This window comes from Vicia villosa, linkage group LG1 (assembly GCF_029867415.1).
Source record: "Vicia villosa cultivar HV-30 ecotype Madison, WI linkage group LG1, Vvil1.0, whole genome shotgun sequence".
Lineage (NCBI taxonomy): Eukaryota > Viridiplantae > Streptophyta > Magnoliopsida > Fabales > Fabaceae > Vicia > Vicia villosa.
This window is the reverse complement of record NC_081180.1, coordinates 48,161,359-48,188,365: the sequence shown is the minus strand read 5'-3', so window position 1 is coordinate 48,188,365 and position 27,007 is coordinate 48,161,359. Positions and strand designations below refer to the sequence as shown.

Below are 27,007 nucleotides of genomic sequence, written 5' to 3'. Positions count from 1 at the left end.
TTTTCTACTGAAACACTGATTCCAATTTTACTTGCAGCCGTTACTCGAAAGAGAAAGATCAAAGAAATCCCTGCGCAGAAAGCTTCTGAAGTTTCTAAGAGCAACAAGCCAAGTGGGAGTGACTGTATCACCACTGACAAGAAACCCACGGTACATACATACTTTATATTCCATTTGTATATCCTGTGAATCGTACTTACTTTACTCAATTTACATTTTCAGAGCTCGAAGCCTCTGACACACTCGAAGCGTAAAGCTTCTCAAGCAGTCGTTCCAGACGATTACGACAAATCTCCTCCTCGTACTAGACAAGCCCACAAGAAAAGACAAAAGGCTATCACTCCTTCAGGAAAAAAAAGGGGTCTGGATCTTCGAAAACTGCGTCACTGAGTGACAAGGTACCTTCAGAAGAATCACCTTTAAAAGGTGGTAGTAACGTTCTTGTTGTAGAGAGCCACAACTCAAGTCCAGATAACATTCCAACCAAGGTATTTGGATTTCCCAACATAATCATCTCTATAAATTTTACCTTAAAACAATTAAGTTAACGTTTTACCTTATGACTGTAGGATGATGTTGGCACAACCACTTCTGATCTCAAAGCCTTCACTCTCACTATTGACCTTGATAATCTCCAAGGTAAGTGCATGTTCTTTTTTATGGCAAAGAGATTTCTTGCAACCTTCCCACCATAATATGTTCTAATTACTCCCTGCAGACAAATCTCACGTGCTTTCGCCAGTTGTCGAAGACGCTCAGCCTCTTGCGACTATCATTCCTACTACAGCAGTCGAAGAAAGCCATTCAACTGATGATTCTCCACCTACCCACAAAAGTGAAAATATGGGAGCAGATCGACAATGTTCAGGTAGTAACAATGCAGCTGGTCACCCAACTGGTAGTGAGGATACTGTATCTGAACAAGATGCTACGGAGGAAACCTCCAAGTTAGCCACAGTTGGTCCTCACGAAACTTCACCCTTTGGGACCATAGTTTCCCCTGAAACTACTTCGACGCCTGCCCCAGCCAAGCCTACCCCTTCAGAATTGGAGCAACTTAAGCAAACTGATCCTCTCAGCTTCCTCAAGGCTATGATGAATATTGATAATATTTCGCCCTCTGGGCTCGAAACTTCCCCAGCTGTTCAGACAGAATCTGGTGACAAAGAGGATACTTCTGGTCTTCTTCATCAGATAAAGGAAAAGTTCTTCGAAACCAACCTTGTCGAAATTCTTAGTAAGGATCCTACCAAAGGTCATAGCTTGAATCAACTTTTGAAAAAGGTGGATCTACTTCTGGTTTCAAAAGAAGTCTCAGAGGTGATTGTTTTGCTGGGTTCTCTGATCGAACAGCTTCAGTCAAATATTCTTCGACGTCGAAATGTTGATGAACAACTTAATACAAAGGTGGCTTCTCATAGTTCATCTTGGAAAGCTGCTACTGATGCGACGAAGAAGGGTGATGCTCTCAAGCTTAAACGCTCAGAGAAACAAAAAGAGTATGACGAATGTGAGCAGAATATCAAATCCTGGAAGCAGGAAATTATTACGCTTGAAGAGAAGATAAAAGAGGCTGAATCTCGTAAGGTAACAATTCAACAGATCAGTGAGCAAGAATTGACTGAAGTTGCACATTTAGGAATCTAGCATTTCGAAGCTGCGCAGAAACTAGTACTCGAAATTGAAGAATTGAAGAAACAACGGGCTTTGATTGAACTTCGCATGTCTTCATGGGAGGTTCAGTATTCGAAGATAAAAGACAATCTTCCTAGGGACTTTAATTAGTCATTTCGAACTTTGTACTCCCTTTTGTAATGCGCATTGATTTTGTCTTGTAATCGAATTCCACCAGGAACATATATATATGTGCAACTTTTGTCTATCAATTTACCCACTTATTTCATTTTTCAATGGTCATGAGTAGCATTCTAGTAATTCTTCAAAGCTTGCCAAAATATATTTTTATTGCCACAGTAATCTTAATAAATGTAAACACGTGACCTGACTATCCTTCGCAACCCTTTTAGCCTAGACTTGACGTTTCTACTCCCTTAGCTGTAATCATCATTAAGTGATGACGTCACTTTCTTCAAAACGTCTCTTTGAGACGTGCGTGCACCAGTTATTCATGATTACATCTCAACTTCCAAGCGTGGGAAACGGCGGAAGCCATAACTCGTCTTTGGAATACCAAACGCAGTCTAATCAATCATTAAAATTGAACCGTTCCTTTATTGCCCCAGGTCTATATAAAGGATTAACATTATACTTCTTTCTTCACGCTTGCTTCAAACTTTTGTTCAAAACTTTGTTTCTCTTCTTGCATTCTCTCAAACACAGAGTCAAAAAGAGAAGAAAAAACCCTTTTCAAACTCTTCTTCTCCCCATGGCACTACCCCTCACTTACAATAACATTAGGGCTTGCATAAGAAAGGAGTTCAAACTCTCCGAAGAAGAACTTGAGGCAAACTTCATAAGCATCAGTGCCCTTTTTGCTAACCAAGAACTTGATTTCTACTATGAAATCCTAGAGGGACCTGTTTATCCCAACATGTTAGCAGACTTCTGGATGTTTGCATCTCTACGCATAGATCCGGAAGGCAGAACCACTATAGTCTCTGAGGTTCGACATGCCCATATTAGAATCACTCCCTCCACCATCTCTAACCTGATGAGATGTAATAATTCTGGCGAGACCTTTGATGACAATAGCTTCAACATGACTACTCACCTTCTGTTGAGGACTCTTATGGATAACGATCCTTTCAGTGCCAAGGTCATCAGGGTTTGGCATCAACTCCTTGTGGGAAACTTTCATCCACGAAACCATGATCAAAACAGCATCATGGTGGAAGATTTGGAATTTATCCTCTGTGCCCTCCGTGGGAAGAAAATCAACTTCCTTTTAATGATTTTCAAAGGGCTTGTCGAAGCAGTTTCTATGGCTGCTGCTCGTCAAGGGGTCGTAACGTGTCTTCCATATGGAAGGCTCTTATCTTACATTTTCTTAAAAAAGGGGATAGTAAGGAGGATGCGTAACTCTGGATCCATGGATATGTTCGAGGCGGAAAGCCTGCCCATGTTGCCCCTAGAAGGCTTAGACCAAAGGATCAACTAGGAGGTGGTTTGGTTTAGGTTTTTATTTTGTTTTAGTTTTGTAACCTTCAATGTTTTGGAAACCACACTTTCTGTAATGAATGTACTCTTTTAATATTAATGGAAGATGTTTTGAAGTTTCTTTGTCTTCTTTTATTTGCCATACATGTTTGTTTGAACACAAAGCCATTTTGGTGTTAGTTCAACCATTTTGGCTTACGTAGTATACCTCAATATCTACGTTTTTGCAATCTTTACTTCGTGCATGCTTGGTTTGTATCTCTTCAGATACTTCCGGTTTACTCTTAGGATCCTGCGATCTTCTGCTAACTCTTCTATCTCGTAGGCGTTATTCGAGAATACTTTCAAGATTCGAAAGGGTCCCTCCCAGTGTGGAGACCATTTACCAAGTGTTTGATTCTTTCGATCTATAGGTAAAATAAATTTCCAAACTAAGTCATTATTGATAAAAGTTTTACCTTTCACCTTTTTGTTGTATGCTCTGGACACTCTTTCTTTTTGTCTTTTTATCATCTCCAATGCTCGAAGTTTGTCTTCGTCCAAGTCTACTAGTTCATTCATCATCAACTCCCAATACATGTTAGGAGGGATTTCTGCCTGTCTTTGTATCCGAACTGACTGCAAATATATCTCAACTGGGAGTACTGCGTCATGTCCAAATGTCAATTGGAAAGGCGTAGTGTTTGTAGCTTCTTTCGGAGATGTTCGACAAGCCCAAAGCGCTTGGTCCAAGGTTTTGTGCCAACTCTTAGGCTTTTTTCCTACATGTTTCTTTATGAGACCGATTATTATCTTATTCGCTGCTTCGACTTGTCCATTTGCCTGAGCATAGTAAGGTGTAGAAGTAAATAACTTGAAACCCATTTCTCTGGCGAAATCTTGCATCTTTCGCCCAGTGAACACTGATCCTTGATCTGTGGTTATACTTTCTGGGATTCCAAATCTGTATATGATGTGTTTCTGAATAAACTCAATCACAGCCTCTTGGTCCACGCTCGCCAGTGGGATATCGCTTCAACCCATTTTGTGAAGTAGTCTATTCCTACTAATATGTATCTTTGACCCTTAGAGGATTTAGGGTGAATTTCTCCAATCAGATCTAGTGCCCAACCTCTGAAAGGCCATGGTTTTATTATTGAACTTAACTCATTCGCTGGAGCATGTTGAATACCTGCATGCTCTTGGCATTCTTGACACCCTTTTGCAAATTCTATGCAGTCTTTTAACATAGACGGCCAATACATTCCATATCGAAACAGAAGCTATTTCATTTTGTGCCCCGCTTGATGTGCACCACATGCTCCACTGTGTACATTTGAGAGAGTCAAATATGCTTCTGCTTCACCCAAACATTTTAACAAGACTCCTTCAGGAGTTTTCTTGAACAATTCGTTCCCCATCAGGAAATATGATAAAGCTCTATACTTCACCTTTCTATCCGTGTCTATCGAAGGATTTTTTAGATAGTTCACAATTGGACTCCTCCAATCTGTGTTTGCTAAAGAATCTATATTTAATACCTCAAACTCTTCTTTGCTGGCAAAACCTAATTGTGAATTCTCCAGGTCACTTGGGGAAAGCTTGGTAGCCATTGCTTTTCCTCTTACTTCGATCAGTTCCTCTAATTTCTCTTTCGATACCTTGTATCCTGAGGCTAACTGTGCCAGATCGTTTGCTTCTTGATTCTTGGTCCTCGAAACGTGATTTAACTCCACATATTCAAATTTTTTAAGCAGCCTATTTGCTATGACAAAGTACATGATCAAGTTTTCTTTGATGCATTTGTACTCCTTTGTTAGTTGCTTAATCACTAGTTCGGAGTCTCCTTTAATTTCGACTCTGGTTGCCCCCAATTCTAACAAAGCTTCAAGTCCAGCAATCAGTGCTTCATATTCAGCTTCGTTGTTGGAGCATAAGGGACCTTCAATCTTGTACTTGAGCTTTGTTGGAATTCCATCAGGAGAGATTATCAACATTCCAACACCAGTTCCCTTTCTATGAGTCGAACCATCGAAGTATAGCTTCCAAGGCTTCAAGTCTACATATTGTTGAGGGTTCTCAACCACTGCATGGTCAACAATGAAATCTGATACAATCTGACCTTTCATTGCCTTAAGAGGTTGAAATATCAGTGAGTATTCAGTAAGGGCTAAAGCCCATTTGCCAATTCGACTATGCAATATTGGCTTTGATAGCATATGTTTGATAACATCACAATGAGATGAAACATAAACATCAACTGACTTTATATAATACTTAAGTTTGATACAAGAGAAATATAAACAAAGGCATAGTTTTTCTATTGCGCTATACCTAGTCTCTGCATCATTGAGTACTCTACTTAAATAATAAATGGCTCTTTCGATGCCATTTTCATCTTCTTGTGCTAACATATTGCCTATTGTATTATCTGAAGCCGAAATATACAGGCGCATGTGCTTCTTCCCATTTGGGGGAGACAGAATTGGTAGATGGATCAAGTATTGCTTGATTTTATCAAAAGCTTCTTTATGTTCAACACGTCATTCGAACTTTCCTTGCTTGAGTCGAAGTAGAGGGGAGAAAGCTTGCGTGCGTCTATTCAAATTAGAGATAAACCTTCTTAAGAAGTTTATCTTCCCCAGCAAGGACTGCAATTCTTTCTTCGTGGATGGAGACTTAGTTTCCATGATAGCCTTCGTTTTATTCTGGTTAATCTCTATTCCTTTCTTATGGACTACGAAGCCCAGGAAATCTCCAGCCTGCACAAAGAAAGCACATTTAAGGGGATTCATCTTTAAGCCATGTTTTCTCATTCTTTCGAATGATTGGCTTAGATGATCGAGATGATCGTAATCTGAGACAGATTTCACAACGATGTCATATATGTATACTTGCATGAATGTTTCTATAAAATCATGAAATATAGAGTTCATTGCTCTCTGATAGGTTTCCCCAGCATTCTTTAAACCGAAAGGCATTACAACCCACTCATAGGTGCCTATTGCCCCTGGGCAACGAAAAGCTGTTTTAGATACATCTTCTTCTGCAATGAAGATCTGATTATACCCAGAGTATCCATCCAACATACTTAGGTATTCGAAGCCTGCGGCTGAATCTACTAACATTTCTGCCACAGGCATGGGATATTCATCCTTAGGAGTTGCTGCATTCAGATCACGAAAATCTATGCATACTCTTAATGAACCATTCTTTTTAATAACTGGTACAATATTAGCAATCCATTCGACATACCTCGTGGTTCTGATGAACTTGCATCATAGAAGTCTTTTGACCTCTGCTTTGATCTTTGAATGAATTTTTGGTGCGAACCTTCTAGGAGTTTGCTTTATGGGATTTTTTCCTTCCTTTATGGGTAGCTTTAATTCGACCAAATCTCGCCCCAAACCTGGCATCTCGTCATAATCCCATGCGAAGCAATCTTTATTTTGCTTTAGCAACGTGATGACTTTTGACTTCAGCGTTGGCGCCAGTTTCGCACTGATGTATTTTACCCTCTTCTGATCTCCATCTCCGGGATTTACTTCTTCGAGTGGATCTTGGGCTAACATTTTGATACTTGCCCCCATTGGGTCTTTCTCGAAACCCAAGGGCTCTTCGTCGTAGATTGCATCCAATCTTTGACTTATCTCTTCTCCTGAGATCTCTTCGACTCGAACTGGATCTTCAGGTAGTTGAGGGATCATATGTATCCCCGAATCTGGCGTTTCCTCCTTTCTTAGACCTGCATTAACCAACATGTTTCATAGATCGGCTTCGAGAGCCGTCTTTCTTTTATTCTCGGCTATATAAGCCGAAATCTTTTCAAAAAAAAGATGCTTCAGGCATGATCACCATCGTCATCCCAGCCTGTTGGCCGTACTGTTGGTAAATGTTCCATTGGTGGAGAATCGTCTGGACCGTCCATTATCTCTCTATTCCATTGGAATCCGTTAGGATGCAAAGACAAATAATATAAATCATTTCTGTTTGGAGTGTATATATCTTCAGCAGCGTGGCATGGTCCAATGTTTGCCAAATTCCTGTCAAAACTAGTCTTATTGACCTGATTGACTTCAGCCATGTAATAACTCTGATCTCCTTCGATATTTTCTACTATGCCATCTTCTCTCCAAATGGTTAACCTTTGATGCATTGTCGAAGGCACAACAACAACTCCATGGATCCATTCCCTTCCGAGCAAGAGGTTATAATTAGCCTTTGCTGGTATGACCATAAACATAGTTGGCCTCGTGACTGAACCCACCGTTAGATTTACTTGGACAACTCCCAAGGTTTGCCCTATTTTGCCTTCGTAGTTAGACAAAACCATGTTATGTGGCCTTATATCAGTATTAAACATACCAATTCTTTTCAGCATGTATTAGGGCATTAGGTTCACCGCTGCCCCTCCATCTACCAGGACCTTATTAATGCTAACATTTCAATCTTAGCCCTTATGTAGAGTGGTTTCAAATGATTCCTCATACCTTCATCAGGCCTTTCGAAGAAAGCGTTTTGCTCTTCGACTGCTCCATTGTTCAGCACATAGTAACACACAGGTCTGTGTCTCGCCATTTCCTCCTCATAAGCTTCTTCATGAGGGAGTACTGACACAACGTTGCAATTGAGATTTATATATGATACTCCATCAGAGTCAAAATCATTTGTCATTCTATCATCTTCTTTCCAAGGGTTGGAATGCATCTTTCCTTCTTCTTTCTCATTTTCAGAATCGAACAATTTACGCTCCACTGGAGGTTTGCTTGTCCTTGCCCCCTGCATTGGGATTTGATTGCTACTTGATTCTCCAGCCTCCCTTGGTTTGTATTCCCTTTGGGCTTTCTCCATTGGGATCTAGACATAGGGTTTTTACCTCTGTAGTTTTCCAACCTGTACGTCTCTCGATTGGAAGTTTGGAATTGCTTCCTATATGTCATTGCAGTTCTTCCTCCTTGGTCCCAACTTTGCCATTTGCTGGTTCTGGCACCAGCTTGCATCCATCTATCCCTGGGTATGTCTGCAGGAACTTTGAATGTGACCCTTCGAGCTCTAGGGTGTGGGCTGTCAGGCCTTGTCGATGGGGTCCGGTTGTCGAACCCAAACAAGTTAGGACGAAGTCCCTGAGTCTCCCGACCCATATAAAGATACACCCTTTCGAATGATCCTGCTAGCAATTTGTCATAGACTGCACCACATCTAGGGCACAGTGCAACTTCAGAATTGTCGTTGTGACACCTGACCAAGAAACCAACCAAGCTTTCTTCAGACCTTGGGTACACTTTCAACAGCAAGTTTCCTCCTCTCCAAGGTTGCTCTAATCTTTCTCGCAAGGCCCTCTCGAAATTGGCTTGAACCCTCCGATTTGTCATAACTGAACATCTTGGGCACATCAACCTTTTTCCACCATTCTTTACATGGCAATCCCAGAGATAATCTTTCAGACTGTTTCCTTTTGGCGGAATCTCAATGTTTCCTTTCTCCCTTATCAACCATTTTTCTAGTTCTTCGATTTCAGATAAAGGACGTCTAACATTGACCATGTTAACAACTGCCGGAGGAACCTCAGAAATTTGTATCTGCTGAAGCTTCATTGTGAGGTCTTCAGTGGCCTCACTTGTTTTTCCTTTCAGATCTTCAGTCATTTCAGCATCGAATGATCCTTCAACATCAGCATTGAGGGTCGGATTGGCATTTAGGCTTTCAGTAGCCTGCTTTCCACTTAAAATTATTTCTGATTCAGGAGCATCAATTTCAGATACTTCCACCATGTTGACATCAAGTGGTTCACACAAGTTAGTGTCAGCCACGTTCAAAGGGTCTGCGTCAACCTTCATGGGGTTCTTGCTTTTGTCAGCGAATTTCAGACGTCCATCCTTGATAGCATTCTGAATTAGATCCCTGAAAAGAAAACATTGTGAGGTTTTATGGCCTAAAAACCATGATATTTACAAAAACCTCTCTTCTTCCGTTGGTCAAACGGAGGAATTTTAGAATTAGGAGGCACTACCATTTGGCCATCTTTCACTAGCAAATCAAATATTTCGTCACACTTAGTGACATCAAATGTGTACGTTTTCTTAGGAAATCTATCGCTTTTATCATTATCTATTGGATTTCTTCCATTAGAAGGGGTGAGTAATTTGCAAGCATATGGTGGCGCTTCCTTTAACTCAGCAAGATCTATTTCGACCTCTTCCATGTCGTATGAGTCTTTGAAAGGTTCGCCATCAACTCCGTCCGCTTCGACGTATGCTACTCTCTCCTTCTTATAACTTTTATTTGCTCTAGCCTTTTCTGCTTTTAACCGTTCGACTTGTCGAACCCTGTCTGCCAATTGGGCCATATCTCTCAGGTATTGAGTATCCAGTTTCTTTCGAATTGAATAATCTAGGCCACCTGCAGCCATCTCCACTAATTCATGCTCTAAGACAGTCGTGAAGCATCTTGATTTTAGTAAACGGAACCTGTTCAGGTAATCATCAATAGACTCTGTAAATTTCCTCTTGACGCTAGCCAATTCTTTCAGACTTATCTTGGTTTGACCCATGTAAAATTGTTCATGGAATAATCTCTCTAAGTGTGCCCATGCATCTATGGAATTTGGGGGCAGCGTAGTGAACCAAACAAAAGCATTTTTCGTTAGCGAACTGGGGAAGTACTTAATTCTTAGATCTTCGTTCCCTGTTAGATCCCCTGCTTCCGTCAGATATCTGGCTATGTGCTCCACGGTAGACTCATTGGTGTCCCCTGAGAACTTAATAAATTTTGGCACTTTGGTGCCCCTTGGCAATTCTGTTTGCATAATATAATCCGTTATGGGGGATGTATAATTTGGACGTAGAAGTCCAGTACTGAGGCCATTATTGGCCATAACTCTCTCTATCATGGCAGTTAGGTTATTCTCTGTAGCCAGGTTTTCTCTCCTGACTCTCTGAACTGCTTCGTCTGGATGTTCGTTTCTACATACTACCCTTAATTTGGGTCTCTCTTCCTCAAACTCTTGCTGAACGGGAACTGTTCTTTGATTCAAAGCCTCTAAATCTATTACCCGATTCCTTTGACCGTTGTTGTTCTTTGTGGAGGAATCATGCCAGCAGTGGTGGTACCAGGCGGAGGAATCACGCCAGTAGTGGTTGTACTAGGCGGAGGAACCGCAATTTGGATACGTTCTAGAATGGGATCGCCTTCTCGATAAGAGGATTGGTTATTTCTCCGCTTGGGTTGTTGAACTCCCATGAATTCTGCCATTCGATTCATTTGGGAAGATATTTTTTGAAAAGTTTCCACATTCTCCCGATTAGCATTAGAAATATTAATTGCTAATGGATTCAAGATTGACGCTAATTCTCGGGCCAGGGTTCCTAACATATCGTGGTTACTTGCGTCCATCTCTTGTCGGAATGCTGCTTGATTGCTTGTGGTAAAATTGGGTATTTGGGCAGAGAAGCCAGTGTTTTGTACGCTTCGACCCACTGATCCAACATTTGGCGAAAATGCTGCCGGGTTTGTAGTATATGTGGGTCATGTTCCTCGTGTACCTGTCATGTATGGATTTAGCATATATTGACTGTTTGTTCTCCATTCGAACGTGGATGATCCTGGGGTAAATAACTGATTTGCAGCATTTGTCGAGGCAAGTTGCATTCCGCTCGCACTTGAGGACGGAGGCGCGGTAGCCGATATTGAAACTGGATTAGTCCCTGTTGTTGATGCATTATTTTCAGGTATAGCCTGGGAACTATCCATGGGTCTCGATCCAGTCGGGCCCGGTATATCCTACGCTCCTTGAGTAGAAGTCGAAACATGCGCATAATTTGCCGCTCCTGTTCCTGACCCTTGTGGGGGATCCTGATCTCCCCCTGCGCTGGTCGTAACGACCATTTTCTTGTTGTACCTTCGTTTGGGAATCGGTTGTGCACTGTTTGTTAATTTACCGTTCCTAAGGTTCATACAAGGTCTTGATATTTTCTAGACAAAACAAAACAATCGATTAATAACAATCTGTTTGACACGGTCCCACTGGGCGTGCCAATTTGTTTACGGTGATTTCCGGTAAACAACCACTAGTCTTCCAAACTATAATAAATATGATTTGGTTACTCGCAGGATCGACTAGATTGATCCTAGGACATAGTCAAAAAGGTTGTTATTCATGATAGTTCGAATTATGTCTATGATTGGTGTGTCTCGAAATAAGAAATACTTAATCAAGGAAATAAAGATTAGCAATCACCTTGTTATACACGTAAATATAACATCAACGAACGGTAAGTTAAAAATAAAACATAAGATAAAACTGTAAAAGTGCAAGAATCTTAAAGTGCAGAGAAGTTAAATGCTTCGAAAATTAAATGACATGAAAGTAACAAGTGCAGGAATATAAATGACATAAAGTAAATGAAATGCAGCAATATCGAAAGATACTTGAATAAAGAGAAAAATACACATGTATTTAAAATGGTGTTGGTGTCATACGTACATTTCTCAGCGAACTCTTTCTCTTAACACTTGATACTTGAGTAATATGTGAGTGATTTGTACAAAATGAACACACGGAATCCTAAGATTAAGACCCTTATTTATACTTGTTTCGACCCTAACGGTCCTACACTAATCTAATGCCACGTTGCCCACAGAAAATCCAGGGATGCCATCTGTCTTCGAGCAGTTACATAAACTACTTCGAAATTCAAATCATCCCGCCTGAATCTCCCTTCGACGCGTGGCAACATAATTAGAATCGAGAATGCCACGAAAACACACTAAGCTTCAGTACTTCGCATATTTCGCAAAAACGTCTAAGTCCCAAAGACCATTCTTTTCGAATTTAGCTTTGGCGCTCACTATCTTTGTTCCAACTTAAACATCATTCTCGAAGCATGGCCATCAGTAGCCATTTTTATCTTCAAAGATGATCATCAGTAACCATCTTCCTTTGAATTCCAAATCTTCGAAGGACATTCTTCTCAAACGAAATCTTCAGCTAACAGCGGGTGGGCTCCACGAGTCTGGGTCTGCTTGTCATCACTACATAAGAGTCAGACCATCAAATCTTATATCACATTTTATTTATAATTAAATTGAACTTCATTTTAGCATCACAATAACCAACGGACCCAAAATATCCAATGTCAATCCAGTTGACAGCTTTTTTTCATAATGTCACATGCTTCCACCAATATTAGTCTTCTACTAGTTTATCCATTTGACAGCTTTTTCATAATGTCACATGCTTCCACCATTACTAGTCTTGCTCTAGATAGTATCATTAATTAAATAGTTTAGTTAAATAGAAATTACTAGTAACTTTATTTCTAATAAACATCTTCTTCTATCACAATCAAATTCAAGATTAAAATTACTAAAAATATTCACAAATTTATGAATAATTCTGAATTCCAAAGTGCCATCTCTTCCTTTGATTTATTCAGTCCCAAAATCAAGCAATCTTTCTATCTTTCTCCATTATCGCCCTCTTCAACCATTAACCTTCAAACCACATTCATTAACCTTCAAACCATTAACCTAGCAGTGACATTCATATTTTCTTTCTTTTAATCTCTCTCTCACAAATGGACCAACATCTTCATCATCTTCAAGAAACCAAACCCATCGCCATCACCATCATCGTTGCTACAACCATTCCAAGTGAAACATCTAACGACAACACTGATAACAAAAGCAACAGTAGCAACAACAATAACACTATTAAGAATTGTAAATGCAAAGATGCAAAGGTAAAGGTATGTCTATTTACGGGATGGTGAAGTGTGGCTGGGCGGAGCCTGGGCAGCTGCCCTAGCTAGTCGGGCCCTGGCTCTGCCACTGCACGAATCTCTAGTATCCTGATTCTATTCAACCGTATTTGATCGACACCACTGAGATCCACATCACCATAAAATTTGGCTTAGAACCGTCATCAGAACATCTCTTCCAAGCGACAAAGTGATACTAAATCAAGAAACAAAGATCGATGTGCACTAGGATACTCAAGAAACGAGAGGGCACAAAGAATTTTGAGTGCGGAGCTACCGATGGTTTTCATACTCTCCACCGCTGGAAAAATGCCTATGAGATACCTCAAAGACAGTGGATCCCCCGTAACAACTTTTGATCTAACGCAATCGAGCAATCAAATCTCCAAAAATCGAATTTGAATACACACGATAATGGAGATTCGTTGACCTTCAATAATTCAATAACTTGCTCTCGCAAAATAACGGAGATCACACCCTCTCTAAGAAAGAGTACATGAGAGGAAGGTTCCCAGGATTGGTGATAACTTTGAGGGAAAACATCGTCCAAAACGACTTTGTACAACCGTCTTAGCAAGTTATACACTCGGCTTAACCAATTCGCTCGGAGATAGTACAATAAAGAAGAAACCAGGTGTTAGGAGTGAATTAATGGTAATTTGATGTGTTAAATTAACTGCCTTTTGAGCTAAAAGTGAATAGATCTTGTGAATTTTACGGATTTTATAGTTAGAATTGAACTTTCAAGGTTCGAAGCTAATTTTAGAACAACTTGCATCACTTTGGGTGTTATTTGTGCAGATATTGAAGCTAAGAGGCAAAAACTAGGAAACACGCCGGCGTAGAGCTCTAGAGAGGAAGAATCACAAAGAAGAAAGAAGAATTAAAGGGCGAGCTGCGCCAATAAAGGGGCGAGACGCGCGAAACCCTTCTGTTTGGGTTCGCGCCGCGCCATTGCGTGCCGAGGCGCGGTGGTTGCGTTACAAAGTTAAAATATTATAAATAGAAGCCCTAGGCCTCATAAGAAGGGATCCTTTGTGAACGAAATTAGGAGAGCCTTCTGAGTTTGCAGCCAAGAACAACAATTGAAGGCCAAATCTTTACCAATCGAAGACATTCCATTAATGAAGATGAATCCCTCTATTAATTCTTGTGTGTTCTTCATGTCTATGGAGAGCTAAATTCCTCGTGTTGAGTTTAAGGTAGTAATTAACCTATGAATATACAATATCATTGATTCTTTCCTATGAACAATTGTTTGAATTTATTATCAATAAGAAACCTTGTTTTTATATTAAATTATCGTGGAGTCTTTGATCGAAAGAAAAGATTCTAACTTTTTCCCTAGGTTACTATATTGATCCAATCTCAATTTGCAGAGATGGAATTGTGATTGAGTTTTCATAATTATCGTTCCTTATTACTATTATCAATATTGATATTTGGAGAGATCGAATCTCATACCGGTAAAAGTCTATCTAATTTGATTTGCAGACATGGAATCATATTTGAGGATAAGTGAAGATAGTAATTCAAAAGATTGTTCAATTGTGAATTAATTGATAAATTGTATAGGAATAGGTTGATGAACCCTAAAGCTCAACATATTTCCTTAATCGTTAACAAACGTTCATTATTTGCATTTAAATTATTGTTTACATTTGATAGTATTATAATCATAAAACAAATCCAATTAACTTTTCTCACTCAAAATAATCAACTATAGAATGGCAGTGATATTAAACCAATCCCCGGCAACGGCGCCAATTTGTTGACGACACTCAGTGGATATAGCTACGATTATGGCACAAGAATTACGGAGAGAGGCCCTGAGTGATACTGAGCATGGGATTAATGACAAATGTGTCCTACCATTTCCTGGTCTGATTATGGGTTTATGCCTTGCTGAAGGAGTGGATTGTTCTGATAAGGGACATCTATTGATCCACTCCACTATTGATGATGTTTACATTAACAGGTTTTGCAAGACTCCATTTGAGAAGGAACAGCAGGCTGCAGCAACAAACTCTCAGGCAGGACCATCTGCTGGACCTCCTCCTTCATTTGATCCGCTGGTAGCACATCACTACTATGCATCCATATGGGAGGCTAGTCAGCGGTCTCATGTTTTCTTGCATGATGCGATGCAGCAGCAGTACATGAACACCATCTGTGCCCCTGAGGAGCGTACCTTCCCCACTCGAGAGAGCTATTTCACATACTGTGGATGGCCGGAGTCTGATCCTTTTGCTGTAGGGGGTGGGGCCACGAGTGGAGCTGATTAGCAAGGGCAACTTGAGCCAGAGCATGAGGAGGACAGCGTGTCAGATGATGAGGATCACATGTGGTGATCGTGAGGAATAAGATAACGTTATGGATTTCTTTTTGTTTTGCTATGATTGTCTGATGATATTTTTAATTCCAGTCATTTAGTAATTGTCTTGATTTGTGAATTGAAGGTGGCATTCTTGTCACCATAACTCAGTTTAGTTTTAATATTTATGTTTGAATGTTTTATTTCATTTATGTTGTCCCCAATTTAGAGTGAGTATTCCTGAAAACGCAAAGAAAATCTCAAGCAAAGTACCAACAATGGAGCAACATGTATGAAAGTGGTAGTGAGTGAATGTTCAAAAAAAATTTTAGTTCACGTTCTTTTTCAATAAGTAACAAGTCGGGTATGAATTTTCAAACTCAAACTTCTACTGTGTGCATGAAACGTAAGTTGTTAGTAAATACTTTGCAGAAGTTCTTTATGGTACACTATTCTGTTGGATCGGCTTAGCCTTAACCATTGTGAGGAAAGCTTTCCACTATTTACTATATGCAGGAGACATCAATTATTTTGACTTGTTTGTATCATGCTAAACCGTTTGTCGCATCGCTTGTGGAAATTTGTGAAAGTGATTTAGGCACTTGTTTGAATCTGAGAGTTTCTGTAAGCCAATTCCAATGTAAAACTTATTTTCATCTGTGAGAGTGTGATCTTTTGCTAACCATTCTTTGAGCCTGAGGTCAAGATAAACAACATAATATGCACCAAGGAAAATACCTGGTGAGTTTTGATCTTAATAAAAAAGTTTTGTTCTGGACCATCAACCGTAAAATTTGGTGATGTGTTTTCTCTTTGACCTTCATAGAAGTAGGGGAGCATTCATATAATCTAAATACAGGTTGATATCCAAGTTGGGGAGAGTCATAATCAAAAGAAAAGAAGTCTATAGGTGGTAATTCGCAAAGAACGAAAAAATTCGTAGCTCGAAAAAAAAAAGAGAAAATAATTGTTGAAAAAAAAAAGGAAACATCGAGTTACGAATGAAAAAGAAGAAGGGGTGAAAAAGTTGAAGGTATGAAGGAAAAGGAAAAGAGTTATGATTCGGATGCTTCCCTAAAATAGGAACAACCCTCGTTTTTCTTCTTTTCGTTGAATCTTAAACCACATTACAACCCTGGAAAGACCTTATGATTCTCAGATTCCACAGGACTTGATGCAAACAACATGGTGAACGTATGATATGGATTTTTGTTGATTTAATTGTTTGGATGAGTGTTTAACCCCTCTATTATTCATCATACTTTTTGATGCGAGTGATTAGTGCTGATTCAATTGCAATTGTGTAGTGTTTTGAACTTCTGGAGGTAATTTCCTTTCAAAATCTGTTTCATGTATATGTTCTAAGTTTGCAGGGAGACGAGGAGTACTCAATTTGGTTGCTGAATTGAACCACTTGAAAAACCTTTTTGAAAAACTTGTGCATGATTGTTGGTATATGTTGTTGAGGTAAGTAATTTTGTTTAGGGACAAACAAAACTCTAAGTTGGGGAGAGTTTGTTAGGAGTGAATTAATGGTAATTTCATGTGTTAAATTAACTGCCTTTTGAGCTAAAAGTGAATAGATCTTGTGAATTTTACGGATTTTATAGTTAGAATTGAACTTTCAAGGTTCGAAGCTAATTTTAGAACAACTTGCATCACTTTGGGTGTTATTTGTGCAGATATTGAAGCTAAGAGGCAAAAACTAGGAAACACGCCGGCGTAGAGCTCTAGAGAGGAAGAATCACAAAGAAGAAAGAAGAATTAAAGGGCGAGCCGCACAAATAAAGGGGCGAGATGCGCGAAACCCTTCTATTTGGGTTCGCACCGCGCCATTGCGTGCCGAGGCACGGTGGCTGCGTTACAAAGTTAAAATATTATAAATAGAAGCCCTAGGCCTCATAAGAAGGGATCCTTTGTGAACGAAATTAGGAGAGCATTCTGGGTTTGCAGCCAAGAACAACAATTGAAGGCCAAATCTTTACCAATCGAAGACATTCCATTAATGAAGATGAATCCCTCTATTAATTCTTATGTGTTCTTCATGTCTATGGAGAGCTAAATTCCTCGTGTTGAGTTTAAGGTAGTAGTTAACCTATGAATATACAATATCATTGATTCTTTCCTATGAACAATTGTTTGAATTTATTATCAATAAGAAACCTTGTTTTTATATTAAATTATCGTGGAGTTTTTGATCGAAAGAAAAGATTCTAACTTTTGCCCTAGGTTACTATATTGATTCAATCTCAATTTGCAGAGATGGAATTGTGATTGAGTTTTCATAATTATCGTTCCTTATTACTATTATCGATATTGATATTTGGAGAGATCGAATCTCATACCGGTAAAAGTTTATCTAATTTGATTTGCAGACATGGAATCATATTTGAGGATAAGTGAAGATAGTAATTCAAAAGATTGTTCAATTGTGAATTAATTGATAAATTGTATAGGAATAGGTTGATGAACCCTAAAGCTCAACATATTTCCTTAATCGTTAACAAACGTTCATTATTTACGTTTAAATTATTGTTTACATTTGATAGTATTATAATCATAAAACAAATCCAATTAACTTTTCTCACTCAAAATAATCAACTATAGAATGGCAGTGATATTAAACCAATCCCTATGGATACGATATATTACCGAAAATATTTACCCACAAATACTTTCAACACCAGGTTCGATCCACGCTGAATGGAAAAGGACTTGGTGGAGAAACTCTCAAGAATTATAACCCCCTATTCAACAACGGTTTCCGAGTAAGTCCATTCCAGCCGTATCTAGTAGAGTAATCCTCTACATCCATTCCTTTCATGCTGTCAATTGAATATCAGTGGATTGTGGGAGACCAATGTTAAAATCCAAAGTAAAGAAACAAGAGGGATGAACAATTCAGCTGGACATTCATAAGAGACAATATGGAGCAGCCGCCCAAAATAGTAGTCGCCTTATATCGCCCTTTTAGACAAAGGAAATCATGTTGAACCCATGGGGAACAAGTCCCTGCATCTGGCATATGAAAAGAAAGAACACTTCCACTGGCCGCACAGTTTACCGAAGAGAAAGGGAAGAAAGTATACAAATATTAGATCAATAATATATTTTTTTTCGTAAATAATAGATTTTTTTTCCGTATACAAATATTATTTTTATTTAGGTATCATTTACAAAAATATTTGGATCAATATTAAATTTTCATATATAAAAATATTTAGATCAATAATAGATTTTTTTTCTGTATACCATTTTCGGATCAAAAATATTTGACCATAAATAACATTTCTCCTATATAAAAATATTTAGATCAATAATAGTTTTTTTTCCTGTATACAGACTTCATTTTTGTTTCGGTATCATTTACAAAAATATTTGGATCAATAGTAAAATTTGTATATAAAAATATTTAGATCAATAATAGATTTTTTCTTGTATACCATTTTTGAATAAAAAATATTTGGGTCATAAATACCATTTTCATAAATAATAATTTTTTTTTCATATAAAAATATTATTTTTGTTTAGGTATCATTTACAAAAATATTTGAATCAATATTAAATTTTCGTATATAAAAACATTTAGATCAATAATATATTTTTTCCTGTATACAATTTTTGGATAAAAAATATTTGATCATAAATACCATTTCTCGTTTATAAAAATATTTAGATCAATAATAAATTTTTTCACGTATACAGACTTCATTTTTGTTTAGGTATCATTTACAAAAATATTTGGATCAATGAAAAAATTCCGTATATAAAAATATTTAGATCAATAGCAAATTTTATTTTTGGTATTGTTAGTGCAAAAAACAGGTGAGGTATGTTGATGGTACAGTTAATAGGAAAGTCTTATAGATTAAAGGATTAGGCCTTATAAAACTGATTTATAAGAGAAGTTGAGTCGAGGATGGAGAAAAGCTCACGAAGTGACAAGCTGGTAAAAAGAAAAAGTCAACATAATCTATAAAACTGGTCGAATCTTCCCTTAGTTCGCAGGCTGTGGGAGGACTAGCGGTTGTTTACCAATTTCCACAGTAAACAGGTATACCATTTTTGAATAAAAATATTTGGATCATAAATATCATTTTTTGTAAATAATAGATTTTTTTCGTATATAAATATTTATTTTGTTTATGTATCCTTTACAAAATTATTTGGATCAATATTAAATGTTAGTATATCAGAAATTTTAAATCAATAATAGATTTTTTGGCCTATGTCATTTTTGAATAAAAAATATTTGGATCATAAATAACATTTTTTGTATATAAAAATATTAAGATCAATAATAGATTTTTTCCCGTATACAAACTTCATTTTTGTTTAGGAAACATGAAAGATGGCTAATGCTTGGCTGGGGTCTAATACCCGGAGACTGAAAAAATCAGTTGGCATTCTTTGCCAGCTTCATCCAAAGCCGATATTTGTATATTGAGGCTTCATTTCCCCTACAAACGCCATGAACTGTCGGAGAAGTTCATCAGCAACTTCAACAGTGAAATCAACAACCTCGGCCACCTCCGAGGCTTGGCAATTGGACTCTAAATGAAATAAGGTATGCATCATTATACATCATTATCTTGATTTTGTTTGAGATCGATAATTTTCTTGGAGTTTTTTTCATATGTTCTTTGTTTCTAAATTTATTTTTTATTTCTTGCTCACAAGTTATTCCAAATTGCACACGGAATCACAATAACTCGACAATGAGATTTGGTGTCAAGTTTCTTTGTAACCACCAGAACTCCCCATTAATGTCATGCATGGGCGTTTGTATTTGATCCATAGGACTTAGATTCAGAAGTCACAAATCGGTTTTAAATGTTTATTTCTGAGTTTTGTGGTGACGGATTTACATGGAGGAAGGTTGTGAATATGGATTGAAAGGTTGTATTTGTGATGATTTATATGGTAGATGGAAACAAAAATAATGAAGGAAGCTCTGATGCAAATTCTGCATAGTTTTTGGCCTGTTTGAAACACTTTTTGAAAACTGTTTTTAAATTTTCAAAAATTAAAAATTTAAAAACCTGTTTGATTGATTTGTTTTTTAAAACAGTCTTTAGAAATTAATTTCAGTAATGAATAAACCCCACGGAAAATTCACTATTTTCATTAATGACAAGATGGTAATTAATTGCACATTTTATTTTGTTTTATTTCTTCAATCTCTCACCACTAACTCCCCACAGTAGTGTTGTTTGGTGCTACACCCACCTCATTTTTTGTCACTTGTGTAGCCAAATAATTATATATTAATTTTTTTTTAACAATCAATTTTTTTTAAATATTATAATTATTAATAAAATATAATATGTTTATTCATTTTAATATATAATTAATTTTAACTTACTTATTCAAGTATTTGTAATATATTAAAAGTCATTTCAATTATATTACTCTTTCAGTTTAATCATAAATATTGTTTAACATATTATATCATTTAAAATTTTTAGAACTAAACTAAAATTTTAATTTATATACCTTGTTTTGTCTAAACTAAAATTTTAATTTATATACTTTGTTTTGTAAATTTTTAAATAAATGTGAAATAATCTAATATTTTATTGAGCTGCAGTAAATTTATAATCTTCTTATAAAAGTTTATAAATATAAGTACTTATAATATAATTCTTAATTATACTACAAATATAATTAATGTACTTAAATTTAATATGTATATGTATATATTAGCTTGATTTTTATATTTCCACAAAATATATCATCGGTATTTTATACTTTATTATTTAATATAATAAATTATATTAAAAAAATTTAATTACCAAATAAGCAATTTTCTTTTTTTTAAATAGTTTTCAAAACTAGATTACCAAACAAATTTTTTCATTTCCTAATTTTAAAAACTTTATTACCAAACAAATTTTTGTTTTATTTTCTTCCCAAAAACACCTTAAAACTAATTTGTGAAACAATCTTTTAAAGCTAAAAAAACAAAAGTGATTCAAACGAGCCCTTAATACTTTTTCTTCCCCCTTTCCTTTGCAGTGAGCCTATCTATATATATATATAGGGACAGTAAGCTAAGGGTAAAAGAGAGATTGTCATGAGGAATTCTGTTATAGTGAAGAGATTTTCATATTGATTTTGTGGAACTTGTGAGGGATCCAATGCAAACAATTTGTGATTTTTTCATAAGCTGTGAAAAGTTTGTTATGGTTTTGTCATATGAAAAAAATGGGTGAACAAGAAATTCCTTTACTGATACATGAAGAAAAACGTGAAACTCTGGTGGGGTCTTGGGCTTTAGCTCTTGAAACCAATGGACCAATCATGGACCTACCTCTACTATTTATTTGCACTTATTAAAAATAAGACAACAACAAAACAAAGAGTAATAATAATTGTCAATAAGTTGTGAGCATATCTATATATAGGGACAATAAGCTGAGGGTAAAAGAGAGATTGTCATGAGGAATTCTGTTAGAGTGGAGAGATTTTCATCCTGATTTTGTGGAACTTGTGAAGGATCCGATGCAAACAATTTGTGATTTTTTCATGAGCTTTGAAAAGTTTGTTATGGTTTTGTCATGTAGTGAAATGATGTTGTGAAGGGAAAAATGTATGACCCATAAATGAAAAAAATGGGTGAAAAAGAAATTCCTTTGGTGATACATGAAGAAAAACGTGAAACTATGGTGGGGTCTCTCTATTATTTTTGCTCATGATTGGACTAAAAAATTGGGCTTAGCAAATGTGATGTGGCTTAATGAATTTGGGCCTTAGCTCTTGAAGCCAATGGACCAATCATAAACCTACCTCTACTATTTATTTGCACCTATTGAAAATAAGACAACAACAAAACAAAAAGTAATAATAATAATTGATTTTAAAATCTAATAAAAATTCAATCTAAAATCTAAATTGAATTAGAATTAAATTTTAAATCAGAAAAAGAACTAGCGGATGAAGAAAATATCATACTAGCTATAAAATCGAACAAAAATGCATGTAATGAATGTATACATATTTTTCTTATTTTCTTTAAATGAATGCAAAAATGTAAATGATGTAAATGATGCAAATGAAAAGTCTGGGCAAAATTTAGGGGGCAACAAATACCATATTTCGTAAATAATAGATTTTTTTCCGTATACAAATATTATTTTTATTTAGATATCATTTACAAAAATATTTGGATCAATATTAAATTTTCATATATATAAAAATATTTAGATCAATAATAGAGTTTTTTTTATACCATTTTTGGATAAAAAATATTTGATCATAAATACCATTTCTCGTATATAAATAATATTTAGATAAATAATATTTTTTTTTTCGTATACAGACTTCATTTTTGTTTAGGCATCATTTATAAAAATATTTGGATTAATAGTAAATTTCGTATGTAAAAATATTTAGATCAATAATAGATTTTTTCTTGTATACCATTTTTGAATAAAAAATATTTGGGTCATAAATACCATTTTTCATAAATAATAGATTTTTTTCATATACAAATGTTATTTTTGTTTAGGTATCATTTACAAAAATATTTTGATCAATATTAAACTTTCGTATATAAAAATATTTAGATCAATAATAGAATTTTCCCCGTATACAATTTTTGGATAAAAAATATTTGATCATAAATACCATTTCTCGTTTATAAATATATTTATATCAATAATAGATTTTTTCCCATATACAGATTTCATTTTTGTTTAGGTATCATTTACAAAAATATTTGGATCAATAAAAAAATTTCGTATATAAAAATATTTAGATTAATAGAAATTTTTGTTTTCGGTATTGTTAGTGTAAAAAATTGGTGAGGTATGATGATGGTACAGTTAATAGGAAAGTCTTATAGATTAAAGAATTGGGCCTTATAAAATTGATTTATAAAAGAAGTTGAGTCGAGGATGGAGAAAAGCTCACGAAGTGACAAGCTGGTAAAAAGGAAAAGTCGACACAATCTATAAAACTAGTTGAATCTTTCCTGGTCGACCATATAGAAAGTTGAGACTTAGAAAAGTTTTGATGTGGTTATGCGCAGGAGGGTAGTATCGAGAAGAAAACTCGAGCGGGATAATTTGAATTTCAAATGCCAGCGGTTAGCGTAAAAGTAATCCTCAGAACAAGCGCAAAAAACATAAGGAACAGTTACTTGGGTCGGGCAACAAGACATGGCAAACGGGCATGCCCGCCCCGTTTAGGTCCGCCCCGTAAAAGCCCGCGAAAAAACGGGGCGGGGCGGAGCGGGCTTTTTTAAGAGTGCGGGTCTAAAACCTTGCCCCGCCCCGCAAAAAAGTGAGGACGGGGCGGGGAAAGCCTGCGGGCATTCAGCTTTTTAGGCCTAATAATAGTAAAATTCTATGAAAAAACAAATGCCCGCAAAAGCCCACAAAAAAACGGGGCGGGGCGGGGCGGGCACATTTAAGAGAACGGGCCTAAAACCTTGCCCCGCCCCGCGAAAAAGTGCGGGTAAAACGGGCTTTTCGCGCGGGTCGGGCCCGTTTTGCCACCCCTACCTACAACCAGTTACTTTGCAGTTATTTTAACTCGTAGGTAGTTACTTTATTGTATTTGTAACACCCCCCCCCCCCCCACACACACACACACACATATATATATATATATATATATATATATATATATATATATATATATATATATATATATATATATATATATATATATATATATATATATATATCTAGAATAATATGCATGTAATGATAATAATGGTACACAATGACAACATAACATAATATCGCAGCAGAATAAAGTACATCACAGTACGAGATACAAAAGAAAGCCGAAAGTGTCATGGCCAAAATAATACATCATAAATCCATTACATGTCCAAATAAGATACTACAAAAGCACGAAAATGGAAAACAAGAGGTAACATCATACGAAGAAACGTCAAAGGACTAATCCATCTTGCCTTTGCCGCGATCTTGCCTCGAACCATCTGAAAAAGATAGAATTGGAATGGGATGAGATTACTAAATCTCAGTGAGTCCGCCTATCCTATTAGTCCACTCGGATCGAAAGGGTACATGCATAGAAACCAATCCATCATTGATTCGGGGTTGTCCTCACATCTGGTGCAAATACGGGGTAAACAAATGATTCATCCACCATTGGACTCATCCTATGCAAACACATAGTCATAACCAAACAAGTATGCAAACCCGCACCCATATACGAGGAATCCAAAAGCGCGTTAACACCTCGGCATGGATTATAGAACATACACACCATCGATGAGTTACACCCATGCCTATTATCAAGAGACTTGTACAAGCACACTGCAAGATGTTTAAATGGGTTCACACAAGCCTAAGTGGCCACGAGATGACCTTAGCCTAATTGACGTCATTGTCCCATTAAACTTCTTCACGCAAGTGAGTTACGCCGAGTACAAAACGCCACCTTGACACATGTGCCCATCGGGCAAAAGCCTAGTGTTAGTCTACTTGACTTCACTAGAGGTGAGTGACCAGTTATGTATTAGCCTAATTGGACACATAACTCCACCATACCGAGCACACAAGTATGTTAACGCCAAGTGAGTAAAATGCCCCGCGACCCTCACAAGCACACTGCAACGGTAGCTCAGGTGTGAGCCATTTGATCTCATGATCGGCTGTTCCATGGACCACAAAGCCTGGGACGTCTCGATGACTACATAGTCGGAGTCACATCCCAATCTAGCCCCATGCCCGCTTCGATTCAAGCATATGTAAGCACGACATAATGTCAAGATCACACAATACAATTAGCCCCGAATGTTTAACCGAAACAATGGGTATTAGCAAACAGCCACGATTCATCATATATAGTTGTATTGCATTCATAGATATAAACAAGTACTTCAAGAATAATGGAATTACCACTTTTCCGCATTATGCATAACACACACACATAAGTAAACGAATGAAATCACAAGATTGCAAGTCATATAATACTGCATACACTACCTACAGGTAGGTACTAATAAATAGGGAGGAGTCTGGTTCAAGTCAAGGAACCAGAACTGCACTCATGGGAAAAACAAAAAATTCTTTTACTAACAGCATCCGCTAAGCGGCCTGGGCCCGCTTAGCGGGCTCGCGATGATTTCTTTTTCACAAACAGCATCTGCTAAGCGGCCTGGATCCGCTTAGCGGGCTCGCGAAATTCTGGAAAAACACTCAGCATCCGCTAAGTGGCCTTAGCCCGCTTAGCAGACCATCTCAGAAACAGAAAAATGCAGAAATACATTGGTTCTGCCATGGGGTACCCAAGCCCCTTGAATCACCTACATGAACGAAATAAAAGTATATTCGACCAATAGCTAGCATATACAAAGGATAAATATCGTCAAAACTTGTTAGTACCAAGGATTTGTGCAATTCCACTCCAAATCCCTAAACCCCAAAATATACCCGACATACAAAACCCCAAAGTTCTCTAACTAATGACCCCTGGTGATAGAAGTAGAGTTGAATAAAGGTTGAGGACGAAAAATCTGGGCTTAGAGTTGGTCTTGGATGCATGCAAGATTGAAGATGGTGATGAACTCTTCTCTTGCTCCCTTCCCCTTTCACGCTTCTTCTTTTCTTTCTCTAAACCACCAAAAATATGTTTTTGCCAAGGGAAGGGATAAGGAACCAAACAATGTCCTAATCCATTTAAGTGGGAAATGTCTATGTTACCCTCATTCTTACTAATTTCGCTTAAGTAATATAAAGGCTTTTTAGCAAGAATGTGTATTTATTTATCCTATTATTTATACTAAATCAATTTAGTAATAATAATCGGACAATTATTATACCGGGTATTGCATTCTCCTCCCCTTAAATAGAATTCACCCACGAATTCAAACTTACCAAAATAAGTGAGAATAGGATTCTCGCATCTCTGACTCAAGCTCCCACGTAGCTTCCTCAGGACGCGTCTCTGTTAGAACAAGAATTGTTCTGATCAATATTCTTAGTTTTGATGATAACATTATATATGAATTTTGTATAAGACAATGTGGTACTCTAATCCTATGCATTTTCCATTTCAGGAAATATATAAAGAGTATGCACAATTCAGCGCAAGAAGCACTGACTCAGAAGGTTCAAGTATGCAACATCAGAACATGATTTCGCAAGACATCAGGAGATGGTCAAGCAGAATCAGAACATGGTCTACGAAGCATCAGAAGAACTTGAGTTCAGAAGCAGAAGCACTCTAGTTCTTATGGTATCACGTTAGAAGCACTTCAAAGTCAAAAGACAAGAAGATGTTCTGCACCAAGCTGAATGACTCTGATATTCAAACGTTGTATCTACAAACATCAGATCAGAAGCAAGTACAAGATGACAGGCTACGCTGACTGACAAAAGGAGCGTTAGAAGTTATTAAAGGCAAAGTCAATTAAAGCAGGAAAAGCAAGGCTCGAGGTAGTTGACAAAAGAGTGAAACATTAAATGCAAAGCTGTACGGATCACGCAACGCATTAAATGCCCCCAACGGCCATCTTCTCATAACGCCTATAAATAGTGAAGTTCTGATCAGAAGCAAGGTTAACTAATTGACGAATTCATACATAACTCTTGCGCAAAATACAGAGACGCTGTCAATTTGAAAAGCTCTCAAACTTCATCTTCAACCTCACTACACTTGTAATATCTTAGTGAGATTTAAGCTTAGAACTTAAGAGAAATATCACAGTTGTGATTATAGCTTATTAAGAAGCATTTCAATACTCTTGTAAGAATTTGTTTTACATTAATTTGTAAAAGGTTCCTAGAGTGATCAAGTTGTGATCAGTATACTCTAGAAGACTTAGAAGGTTCTAAGTAGTGAATTCCTAGAGTGATCA

At 37.0% G+C, this 27,007-nt stretch overlaps 1 protein-coding gene across 1 annotated transcript in view; it reads right to left on the bottom strand.

The window, feature by feature from the left end:
• LOC131636927 (uridine/cytidine kinase UKL1, chloroplastic-like) overlaps window positions 1-27,007 on the bottom strand; it is a 36,637-nt gene that overhangs the window by 8,792 nt on the left and 838 nt on the right. The gene's annotated exons all lie outside the window — the stretch shown is intronic.